General features: G+C 40.1%; 1 protein-coding gene across 2 annotated transcripts in view; it reads right to left on the minus strand.

The window, feature by feature from the left end:
- LOC107222420 (achaete-scute complex protein T8-like) overlaps window positions 1-10,246 on the minus strand; it is a 130,414-nt gene extending 120,168 nt beyond the window's left edge. Inside the window, exons 1-3 of one of the 2 annotated variants that reach the window (XM_046744387.1) lie at window positions 10,180-10,246; window positions 9,978-10,085; window positions 1,920-2,065 (exon numbers count right to left, since the gene is read on the minus strand). The gene's annotated coding sequence lies outside the window, so the exon portion shown is untranslated. Of the gene's footprint in view, window positions 1-1,919; window positions 2,066-9,977 lie in introns of both variants that reach the window. The other variant, XM_015661781.2, reaches the window with a different exon arrangement.
- Between the last annotated feature and the right edge of the window lie 143 nt (window positions 10,247-10,389).

The raw sequence follows: 10,389 nt of genomic DNA on the forward strand, positions 1-10,389 counted from the left end.
GATGCGCAGACACCGTCTCCGTCATCCAGGCATAGAATTCACCGCGTCTCAGGAAGCCACCGCAGGGTAGTTTTCACCAACGGATGAGCCCAAGATCACCTCGAAAATCATGAGTCGCATTTTGTACCGATGATATCAGCGATCGTGAGCCTATCGGTAACGAATCCTCTTTGTTGAACCCTTTTCCTCGTGGAAGATCGAGATCCTGATCCTGATCCAGACGCAGAGCGGTTCCTCTCCCATCCTCTCCTCGTCCATCCAGTCGACGACGACAGCACCAAAGGGAAGTAAACTTACCATAATTCCTGAATACCGCAGATTGGGCCGATCGGATCGTGATTCGTTGTCATCGGTGTTATTCGTTCCGAGGCTTTCAGTACCAGATAATTTTCACCCATGTAATTCTTAATTTACAAATTTATCAGGATCCCACTGAACTGAGCAAATCACAATTCTTTTCCATTCGATCGGCTGCCGTTCCGATCAATGATCGGCATTGTAGAAACTATTTTTTGACTCTTTATGTCACCTGCATATAATTTATCTCTGTGAATCGAGATTGAATCTGAAAAATTACAATTTCATTCCAAGCAGATACTGTTATCGTACCTCAAATTTTTTTGGAATGAAATGAGTAAAATTGGAAAGAGGAAACGAAATCAAAAACTTCAAATTTGAACCGTAGGCGAACAATAAAGTCTCGTTCAAGTTACGAAGACAAGGTGGCGTAGGTTCTCTGCGTCTAAAATACGCGTGAAAAATTATTGAAACGTTTAAAGTAAATATCAGTCATGGGCACGGCAGTGTTCCTACAACCTCGGTCTTGTCCTCCCTGCACAACGTCGCCGGGCTGATGTGACAGGCGGCTACCACACCGACCACAGAAATATCAACCAACATTTTTGCCGATTGTTGAGTAACGGAATCGAGTTACCCTCGCTTCTGTGAGTTGTATTTATCTGCAGGTGCTACTGCAGGCGGCCAGATAACGAATCAGCCATAGAGGTTACTACGATCAAATCGCCCAGAAATAATAATAATCCAAAAACAACACATATGAAATTTAATTTTACTTAATTTCATTAAATTTAAGTTAATGTGATTTGATTTTTTCACAACTTTATTGACAATGTTTTTCTTTTTTTTTTTTTTAATGCGTTATTTTTGGATTGGGTTATTTTTACACGTGTAGAAACTTCAAAGAATCAATTTCTTTCCCTTATAAAACGTTAGTGTAATATCTTAAGAAAATCTTAATATAATTTGTTACACATTTTCTCAACATTTTTCCCTAGGGATTATCCTTCGATAATCTGTAAAATGTTAATTACAAAGTGCTTTCTTAATTTCAAATAGAAATTTTTCGTAAACAATTCGCACACGATTTTCATAAGCGTGTCATTCCGTCAATTTTTTATATTTTTAAACCGAGTTAGGTGCAATTCCAGCGTTATTCTATCAACTTTTGAAATAAAAATATGGTTTTTATTTCAGATGATTAGGACGAACGTTAGACTGCACGATGTGAGACAACGTACTTCAAGACGTTTCGAGGTGAACGAGAACAATAAACAGAAAAAAAAAATTCTCTTCGCTAATAAAAGATGACATATAATCATGTGGAAATATCAAAAGTGTAGAGTAACTCCTTCCTTGTGAAAAAAAAACTCCTGAAAATCGCATAATTTTAGGCCTTCTGAAAATAGCGTTTAAAAACGGGCTAAAAAATCAAAGACCAAAGGTTCGAGATGTCGTGACAGATTGTTTCAATCAATCGACAAAAAACTTACAGACTAACAATAAGCAGTATTTGCCAAAGTTTTGATTCAGTGCCAATTATAAGGCTGCAGTGATCCGAACGACCAAGAAACACGCGAAATATCATATTTCGATAAAAAGAGACAGAAAATCAATCATACCGATCTCCGCCATGATGAAAATCCCCTGCGTTGAAATCGACGCGTCACAGCTTTGCATTCAGACCGTAGATTCTGCTGTTTGAAAAATCACCAAATTGCAGGGCTACGATCGTGGCTCCGTCTCCGTAAAATTTGTCTCTTCATTACTGTGAAAAGAAGAGAAACAAAAATTTATTTGGATGCTTGAAATATTCGGAATTACGTGTATAGCAGTTTACAATCAAAGAATCGACAAGTAGGAAAACTGCCGGAGTGATGAATGAAAATAACCGATTGAATTGAACGAAGATTTGACCGTTGGGAAAAATTTCCCTGATTAAGTTCTCGATGTGTATTTATAAGTAAGTCAGCTTCAAGCTTTGTAGGTACATCCCATGAATTCGATAAAGTATTGCCCACATATTATAGGTGAGCGGAATATTACCACGTCGCGGATAATGAGATGATATTGAAGACGATAAATCTTCGGAGACGTCCGGCTAAGGTGGAAAATAGCTTTGGAAATCCTTTACCGTGGATTTATTTATACATTTATCCCGAAGAAAATGTTTCCGCTTTTATTATCCGTATCGATTGGTTACTCGCGAGATTGAGGGAGCTATATCTATACATATACAATATATACCTATATATATTAAGCCTGAAATCCTGAAACGTCAAATCGTTTCGCAAAAATTCATAAGCTGGCTCAATTCACCGTATATTTTTAATTTTTGACTGTTTCCCTCTTTGGTTCATGTATTCAGCTCTTCCTTTTTGAGTAATTGTTTTCATAAATCTGGGAGTGCCATGTTGAGCCGTTGCTTTACTTGTTTTACTTTTCTTTTTTTTTTTTCACCTTTTTTTCCACGGTTTTATTTAATCTTCCAGATAAAATTGCCTGGGTGTGTATGTAATACATATTGTATGGAACTTGAAGCAGAGCGGTTAACGCTTTCTGCACACCTAAGAACTTGCCAACACTGGTAATTGCACGTTTCCTTTTTTTGTTTTGTTTCCCAAGTTTTTTTTTTTTTTTCTTTTTTTTTCTACCTTTTTGCCAGACTCCCTCGCGTCTGCGGCAGATAGGCACGTATAAAAAGTACAAGCGTGTGGAAAATCCGCTTCTGCTCTCTTCCACCGTCTTGACGAACATCGAGGGATGGCAAACGCTTAATGGATAAACGATAATTTCCACCGTCACTATAAATTCTTTCCGTCCTGATTCCAACTCCAATTTGAATCAGCGCACGCGAACCTTCGTCGTTCCGGTCTCAATATCTCGCTATTATCCCTACCCCGTTATCTCTTTTTTTTTTTCTTTTTTCTTATTTGCTCCTCCTTTCCCGACATCAAATCGAATATTTAACGTGTCAATATATATATGTATATAATACAATCTATCCCAGTATCGCCTGATATTAACCCGGTATCGATCAGTCTTCGAAATTTATTTCACGAGAGAAATGCTCGTAGATATAGACGCATGTTGTAATATATCACAAGACAGCGTCACGATCAGTCTCGTACTCGAATCGTCTTCATTGTCCGTTAGGCGAACCTGCCGGAGAAAAGAGGATTGAAAGTGATTGAGTTTTGTCAAAGAAAATGAACGCGGACTTACAAGTAGCTCTGAGAAAGTTTGAAATAAGTAATTGCCAAGTTTTTCTTATTCGGGTTCGCGTAACGAGCTGTCGAAATCAACGCCACGATACGCCGAACGGATTCCGAAGGGTCGCGGGGGTTTTTGTCGATAATTCGACTGTCCCCGGGATTTCTGGAAATAACGGAAAGTCCGTTTACCGAATTCCTTGGCGCAAAGCTCACCCTGAAAACTTCAAGTATGTATGAGATTGAAGAGCGTATCTAGGACGGCCACGGGAACGGCGGTCAGGTCAAGTATAAACTGAGAAAGTTTCGGTACCTGGATCTCCGAGGGTACGTAACGAGTCCTGGGGCCCTACAATCTCGGCGGCAACTACCCGTCCGAAACTCGCCACCGTAATTTCTGTCTTCCATCCGACCGTCGTCGCAGCTTCGCCCCGTAGAGAATTACAAAGCAACCCGCGCGCTTGCAGCCCAACCGACGACACTCTAATTCCGAACTAAAACCTGCGCGCGACCTTATAAGTAGAAGTTGAATATCGCGCGGGGTGCAAAAAAAAAATATCCCCCAAGCTTATCGGGATTTTGACTGTTTTTCTAAAAATATATAATCCACGCTTCTAATACCTTATACTCGTCCCATTTCTTATACGACTTTCGTCCAAGTTCAAGCCGCAATCGTGCCGGGGATTATTTCTGATGCGGGGATCAAGGAAAATCGGTAGCCGCGGACTCGAATTAGCGACGAAACCGAAACTCGAGTCGAAGAAGTAGCAATTGTTTTGTAAAAAATAAAATGGAACAAAAATATTCAATATCAAAAACGATAATGAAAAACCCCGAGCAGCTGGAAACGATCAGCTGAAGTAGCGAGAACGAGGATTGCGAAATAGTTTGGAGGAGTGAAACGTAATTGATCAATTACCGCTAGTCGAATAGTAAATGGTTTCTGGGTAATTGACAGGCATCTGCAAGGTGTGCGTGCAGTTATATTAAGTACCGTTTCTTGGGCTGCTTCGGGAGGATTTTCAACGAAGCTCCGAGGGGTCGAAAGCGATTTATATCCGTCTGCACGTCTTTTTACACTTTGGCAAAACACTATGTTAATATACTTGACAGCGTACAGTCAGCCTGGTATACTTACATAAATAAATATATGTATATGGATTGTGTCGTCTGCTACATCTCGATTTATTGTCAACTCAGACCTATAACGTTGGTTTATTACCGTGTCGAGGGAGGCGCGTTTCGCATGCGAAATCTTCACCAATCAACCTTCGAAATACTCTCTGATATTGGGAAGTTGGATTCTGATATTAAGACTCGAATAAAACTTCCACGAAATAAACTCGTGCATCGGGCGTGTGTACAGAACGGATGAAGAAATTTCGAAAATGACTAGAAATAAGAAGTGAAACGGCATCTTCCATAATCTCGCATCTTGCATAATTGTTTTTTTACCATAACGCCAAAAAATAGTCCACTTATTAATTACTATGAATTATTAATACTATCTTGCTCGTGAATAAATTCGCCACTAATGGCCTGAAACTTTTTTTTCCTTCTCTTCTCTAATGTTCAATTTACTGTGTTCCGGTTCACACGTAAATGAATTACATCGTCTATTCAGTTAAATTACCACTGTTACAGAATAAGGGGGAGGGGGTAGTGAAAAAAAAAAGAAGAAAATTGAGAAGAGAAGAACAGACTGATGATTAAAAATTTACTACAGTAATTAAGGTCGTTGGTAAAGGGTCGATCGAACCAAAATTTATAGCTTCAGTTAATTTTCAAGCTCATTGCCCTTCTTGAATTTTTATTTTTCTTCCGTTTTTTAGACACAGAAAACTGAGCTCGTCGAACGTACAAGGATGAAAGAGAGAGACGTGAAAGAATCTCGCATAATTTCTCGAAATAATCAGTCTATAATTGATGTACCGCGTATCAGAGGTTCCTATATAGGCTGACAAAAAGCGGCAAAAAAGCTCGCCTCTTTCGACTCCGTTATCACTTAGAGCGTACTCGAGGAATGAAAAAACGGCATTTCAACTTCGCGATTTAGAAGGGCGAGGCGCAGTTGCCATAGTAAGCGTGCCCTATCTCGGAAAAATTCGGCGGCGACGTTTTCGCGTAACCCTAATCGACTCGAACCCTGCCTGCAATATTCACGTCCCTCTCGAAAGAATTGATCGATCGGTATCTACCCGGTAATACCCGGGGGTATAAGCCATCGCTTAGCATTGACCTTTGGATATTCTCCTCAAGGGGAAAGTATACATGCCGGGCGAGCGAAACCTCGCAAACGGTAATCGAGTATCCGCGAAAAACTTGATCAAAGCAATCGGCGAGATTAGGGCTAATCAGGTTACAGTGAATCCGAATTTCACTCACACCTTTCACCGACTTTTATGTTACACGTTTCTCTTGCCCGGCGCGGCGGCTTTTTTTCCTCCAAATTCAATTTTCAAAACAGGAGAGAAAAAATATCTTTGCTGCCGACGCGTTGACTCGTACAACTGTTTTTTGCTTTACTTTTCCTCCGTGTTTCCCAGAATGTTTGGTCAAGATTTCAACATTTCACAGACTGACCAACGGAAATATGCGATAAGAATTACGGGAAAAATAAACGAAATCGCATCTGTGAATTGAAATTAACGAAATAGAGGATTGATTGTACAATAATTACACATAGACCGAAAGTGACCCATATTTTTACGTCGTATGCGAAATAATAGCGGAATATAACGTAACGAAAAGATAATTTAGCAATTTGGTAAAGGTTCCTCTAAACCATCACGCGCAAATTTCGTCGAGTTAAAATTTGCGAATTCCTGTTAAATCCAGCGGCGCGTTTAACGGTGCGTAATAGACGTGAAATGGGAATTAGACGAGGGTAAATTTCAGCACGAAAAATTTAACAATATCATAGATTATTTCCGCGAGCCTGTATAATAATAACAGTAGTAATAGCAATAATAACGCCGTTGAGAATGATTCGGGTGTACAAAGTGGGGACTGGGTCCCTCTTCGCAATTACGCATAAATACAGAACAATAATAAGAACAAGGTTCAATATTGCGCTGTAAATACATATATATAGGGTGAAGCGTTTAAGTTGGCAAACGCGAATAACTTGAAAATGAAGCATTTTCGAGAAACGTGTTTCAAAGCAAAGTTTCATCATCTCCGAAGCGGGATCTAATGGCTATAATTTTTTTCAGGTCAGTGGAGAAGTTCACGGACACGTGAAGGTAATCTTAGTTTTTTTTTTTTTAAAGGGACATCCCCATTCCTTTGAAGGTTCGTATTTTACGTGAGAAAATACGCAATTTTTTTATTTGGTCCAATTGCTTGCGACTGATTGAGCATTCTACAAATTTACGAATGCTTCAGAAGTAATTATCTTTTGGACAAACTGCTTCAAAAACATAATAAACAGAACGATTCACTTTGTTCAAGCGATAACCAGTGTAAAGTGGAAGCTTATCAAGTAGTTTGTGCGAAAGATATTTATTTGTGAAGTATTCGTAAATATTTAGAATGCCAGAACGAATAATCGGTTTAAACAAAAATCTAGTATATTCTCACATAAATGACGAATCTGTAAAAAAAGAAAACAGGGTTGTTCGTTTAAAAAAACGAAGCTGGCCTTCGTATAATCGTAAACTCCTCGACCAATCCGAAACAAAATTGTAGCCTCTGGATTTCGCTTTGAAGATGATGAATCTTTTGTCTGAAACATTTTTCTCGAAAATACTCAATTTTGAAGTTATTCGCGTTTGCCAAGTTAAATACCTCAGCCTGTATACATGTTACAGATTATTGGCTGGGGAAGTTAGTCGCAAATAACTCGCGTCAATTTTCGGTAATTAACGAGGCACGCGTTTGTTCCCTAATATAATTACTTCGAACCTTGGCCATATTTTCATCGAGTAATTCTAAACCCGGGTCAACTGTCTCCGTATATAATCTAAACTATGCTTATTTGTCGTTAAATAGACGCAGCCGAGTCTCTCTCTCTCTCTCTCACTTTATCTCTCCCTCTCACCCTTTTCTCTGTAACATTCTTGTATTTGTCCAGCATTATCACGGGCATAATAAATTTCTATTCTACTCTATTCTCTTCTCTCTCTCTCTCTCTTCTCTCTTCTCTATCGCAGAGTCGTGGATGCGGACGAGAAACCGAGGAAACCAAACCGACTGAACGCTGCGACGTCGAGACGACGGTGGCCAATTTCAGCTGAATATCAAGCCGATGTTTGGGGGAAATTCCGCTTCATGCCCGCGTATTATTCGGTCTATAGTCTGCGCCTACCCCGTCCGTTTAATTATTCAACGAGGTCCTCGATTTCCAGTCCCTAATTGCCAAGACGTCGGAGCAGTCGTGTCGCCGTGCGCAACTTGGCCGTTTCGCCACGGGGTGGAAAATTGCGCGTTCAAAAATTATGCCGGGCAGAATTCTGCGTCTCGTCAAGATTTTAACACAATTTCATCAGTCGTCTGAATTACATACATACATATATATGTATAAATTTTCAGAAACAATTTTGCAATTTTACACCGATTTCGCAACGATTCACATCGTACGACCCTTTTTAATTAAGAATCTATTACAGATTCGTAACGATTAATCCGAGGAAATATTTGATCAAAATATATTCCTGAAAGCTTTGTTCGTAATTACGATCACGGTGACACCACTCGTTTCGTAAACAGTTAATTATTTGTTCTCCCCACAATTAATGTTCCGGCACAAACTGATCGGGGTTGTTGATTTTCGGGAAGAGGATTAGGGGTAGACTCTGATCGTGTTGAGAATTTGTATACATGTACACGTACGTAATACAGGGAACGGATTTTTCCCGGGAATCAGGGGTGCAAAAAAAAAAAAAAAAAAAACCCCCGAATATTACACTTGACGGTGGGATACGGGAATGAAAAATTTACAAAATCACACCGCGATTCCCGCAACGATCTTAACACCAGTATTTCTGACGCCGTACGGTTAGCGAAGAGAAAGAGAAATAGAATGAGAAAGAGGGAGAACAAATGAATTTCGCAACGACGGGTTATTTTCCCACCGATTGACGCGAACGAAGAGAAATAAAAAAGATGGGGGTGTAGGAGAAGAAAAAAAAAAAAAAACAAAGAAGGAAAAGAAAATGCCGTCTAAGAAAAGCCGAATACCATTTTTGGACAAAGGAACGAACGAGGCTGAGCAAGTGATCCGAAAATTTACAAATCGTGGTACATTCGTCAAAACTGTGCCAGGATGGAAGATCGGCGCTTGAAACTTACGGCATCGATTTGCTCCGGCACATGACTCGATCTCCGTAAGCCTTCCGCCGACACTTTTCCTCTCAATAAAATTGGATCGGGTATATTTATATGATTATTCGATATTTGTCAATTTCAAAGCCCGCCCGAGTCGATCCGCGCCCTCAAATGACAGCGAAGAGTGATGAACGAGGGAGCGTAAGAAGAAGCCAGAAATTTTCAATAACAACGAATATACGATCGAGTATTGCGGCGAATAATGGATTACCGGCTAATTCACTCCTCCTTTTTCACCACAAAAAATAAAGGAGAGAAATAAATTCCCCGCTAATCTATTTGCCAGCCAAAGGGTTGTACGCGAAAATGTCGAATCAACGTTTAACGGTTGCGCGTAAAATCGATCGCATCTGCGCAGAGCTCTCTCCGTTCGACCATTCGGTAAAAAAGTAGGTATGCATATACGCGTAAAATATTTATCAGCGTTGTAAAAGGCGCGTCTGAGTCTATCGTGAAAAAACCTACCCCGGAATCGTAAGCGTATACATTATACATGTATCTACACATATCTGTATATATCGCAACCCTTAACCCGCGTCCAGGCGACCCGGTGAACTTTGGTCAACGTTCCAGAGGTTGGAGGGGTCAACGAAATTTTTGTCGGCCTAAAGCGGGGAAAGATCGGTCTCTCAGATTCAAAATCCCCTCCGAAGATTGAAAAAAGTTTATGTCGAGGAAACGACAAAACGATGATGCATATATACCGTTGTAAAAAATTCGTAAGCTGGATTCGCGTACACAGTTTATCAAACCTGCACGATTCGAATGACGAGACAAAAAAAAAAAAAGTATGCTGTCGGTAAACTAACGGAATATTCCATTATTTTCATTCAATCTCAAAGAATAACAAAACGAAGAAAAAAGAGCAGCGAAAGAATAACATTTTCCAACCCAACCAATCACTTATAATACAATTTGTTCGCGAGGTGGTAAAGTTGGCATAAAATAGTTACCAGCCACTCGTAAAAGAGACTCCGAAGTATATTTCGAAAACGTTGATCGCGCCGCGTGTGTTTATAAATAACGCAGAAAAGTAAGTACATAAAAAAAAAAAAAAAAAAAAACGAAGGGCATTACAGCCAGCTAATTTATACTCCTTCAATAATGAGATAAATTATAGTCGAAAACAGTTTCACTCACCTCGAGCATCGTGCGAATGTCACGAATGTTTCGTGACCTCTTCAGTCTCTCGCCCAACTAACGGCGTCACTTGCACGAATTCACCGCTTGCACGGTTTCACCGCTGAACTGCAATTTAATTTACACACCACCAGCAGAGAGACGTGTCCGTTACGATATGCGCATAGCCAGTAATAATTAACAATTGTCAGATGCAACTCACTCGAATTATCAATCAGGGAAAATTCCGAGAGCTTCCTTCAAACCGGTAAGCATTACGTGCGCGACGCGATCGGATCAAGACTGCCGAATGAAGATGAGGGGGGTGGTCCGATGTTTACCTGGCGGTATTATCGCCGATGTTTACACGGATTTGAGGTATCCGAGCCCCGGACGTTATGACCCATCGTGCCTCTGTGTATGTGTAGGTTTT

Source organism: Neodiprion lecontei, chromosome 6 (assembly GCF_021901455.1).
Source record: "Neodiprion lecontei isolate iyNeoLeco1 chromosome 6, iyNeoLeco1.1, whole genome shotgun sequence".
Classification (NCBI taxonomy): domain Eukaryota; kingdom Metazoa; phylum Arthropoda; class Insecta; order Hymenoptera; family Diprionidae; genus Neodiprion; species Neodiprion lecontei.